The sequence below is a fragment of the Montipora capricornis genome, chromosome 3 (assembly GCF_036669925.1).
Source record: "Montipora capricornis isolate CH-2021 chromosome 3, ASM3666992v2, whole genome shotgun sequence".
Lineage (NCBI taxonomy): Eukaryota > Metazoa > Cnidaria > Anthozoa > Scleractinia > Acroporidae > Montipora > Montipora capricornis.
Genome location: NC_090885.1, coordinates 32,643,909 through 32,646,408, shown reverse-complemented (window position 1 = coordinate 32,646,408; position 2,500 = coordinate 32,643,909). Strand labels below are relative to the sequence as shown.

General features: G+C 39.9%; 1 protein-coding gene across 4 annotated transcripts in view; it reads right to left on the bottom strand.

The window, feature by feature from the left end:
* LOC138042934 (dual specificity mitogen-activated protein kinase kinase 5-like) overlaps window positions 1-2,500 on the bottom strand; it is a 316,165-nt gene that overhangs the window by 32,139 nt on the left and 281,526 nt on the right. The gene's annotated exons all lie outside the window — the stretch shown is intronic.

Here is a 2,500-nt window from a genome sequence, read left to right as displayed (position 1 = left end):
TGGCAGGACACTTGTGCCCTCAGCCATCTTGTAATAGCGTAGTCCCCAAAAGTCACCTACAGCTCAATGATCGAGCATCTAAAGTAGTAATCAGAAGGTTATAGGTACAACGACTACAGTGCAATGGGAGCACTACGACTTTTTCAGAGTTGACTTCAAGTCAAAATAAAGTTTTAAAAGTGCATCTGCATGTATATAAGTTTATTATTCTTTTAAAATATTTTTATTTGCTTCATGATATTTTGCACATGTACTGTACATATATGTAATATGCGCTTTTTCAAACATCACATTAAATCTATTATGAGCATGGCATCTGACTGGATGCGGATCCCAGTAATTCCCCAAAATTCGCATCCTCCGCATAATTACAACATTTTTAGCACAAAACAGAATAATTGCCTGATATTACAGTGATGAAGCAGCTGCTTTCCATCCTCATAAACATGAAAGCCACATAAATTGACTATTTTGAAAAACTTTGAAAATTTTTTGTAAACATTGAAGAAAAATCCAAAAATAATTATGTGATTTTGTTTGTGTGTGAATGTGAATGAGCCTGACATGGACTCTTCGTTCATTTCACCGTGAGGTCATAAATATTTTTCCCAAAATGAAACTCATGTCATGAGGTGTTCTGAATGCCGTAGCATTCAGTCTTTCATTTATAAAGTCAGGCTAGGTGCTAAATGCAGATATAATATTTGCCCGGGGTGCAAAATTGTTATAGTTTCCCGTGGCGGGAATTAATGTTGACACTCACTCCGGCCTGGTGCCACAATGAAACGATTGTCATCGCCCATGGTGGAAAATGTTGTCATTTCCCAAGATCGGGAATATTGTTTTCAGGCTTGGTGCCACTTGCAAGATGAAGTATCATCGTCAGAAATGTAAAGAAATACGAAATTGTTTTCTTTTTGGAGTCTATTGTGTGCATGAATGTACCCGGTAGACGCCTGTAGAGAAGTGATTTACTCACTTTGCCAATAACTTATTATTAGATGACTGATTTTGATCTTTACATTTCTCTATTTTTGTGCTAGTTAGCACTTAGTCTAAGTTTAAGTGTTAATAATAATAATAATAGTAATAATAATAATAATAATAATGATAATAATAATAATAATAAATAATAAATAATAATAATAATAATAAAAAGCGAACAGAGGTGGAGATAACGCAGAAGGGGTCTTATATAACAGACACCAAATAGCAATAAATGCTGATCAAGAAGAACCAGAAGCATACAACCCTGTCCTAATATCAACAGCGTGACAATGGTGACCTTTTCTCACAACCAGATTTGCTTACAACTTTAACCCAAGATCAAGAAATGTGTAGATTGTTAGAGCCAGCAAACAGGATAGTGGAAACAATTAGCACCCACCCTGGGGACTATTCCCAACGCGACATTGACACCAGGACAAAAGAAACACCATCACCAAAAGAATTGGAAGAAATCAACCAAGCGGTTAAGTTATTGATGGAGCGCTACGAGGTAACACCAACGCAGAACCCGTTTGGTTTTCTGTGGTTAGCTAATTGCGTTCTTTACTCGGTGGTTTGCGCGTTTTTGTTGATGAAAGGTTGGAAAAAACAAGGGCCAATAAAGGCAGAGAGATCGCAGGACAGAAAGGAAAAGCTTAAAAGGATTTACGACCAGGAGGCGGGGAAGATCAGAAAGCAATTGTCAATCGCGAAAGCGGAAATCGAGAGGTTGAAAGAAAACAGGAAGATCACGAAAAAAGGAAGGAAAAATAGGTGTCAGCTCCAAAAAGAATGCAAAACCATTTCTGTGGCAGGTTTGGTTAGCTACATGGAGAAAAAAAGGCGGATCTCCGAAAGTTAAAACGTGGGTTTGACAGGAAAAAGAAACAAGAGGTCTCGCGTGTAATTAACCAACAGTTTAACACGGTCCCTGGTAGAGTGTTTGCGAATTTGAGTGAGATGTTGAAGAGGGACCCAGAGAATGAGCGACCAAGATATAAAGATCCTGGAAAACGTGCTCGAGATGATTCGCGAATGTTTGAAAACATTGAAGAGGCGAGCGGGTTTTGGAGAGAGTTGTGGGAAGAGAGAGGGACTGGGAATAAGAACGTGGCCTGCTTGCAAAAAGTAAAGATCGCGATCTACGAGCAAGTACCACCACCAACGGCCAGCGAATGGGCTCTCGAAGTAGCGGAAGCGGTCAAAGTCCTGTCCAAGAAGCGCAACTGGAACGCGCCAGGGCCTGATAAAATTACTAACTTTTGGTGGAAACATGTTGGTACCCTGCACAAGGGTGTGGTCGAGAGCTTCAAAGAAGTTTCTAAAAGCGACGAAGATTACCCCGAGTAGTTTTCTGAAGGCAAAACCTCCCTCATTCCGAAAGAAGGCGAGTTCCTGAGTGAAAATCAAAGGCCTATTACTTGTCTGAATAACATGTATAAGTGGTTTACATCTTGCCTCCTGGCACCTGTGGACCAACACCTTGAACATTATGGCCTGATGGAAGGCCAGC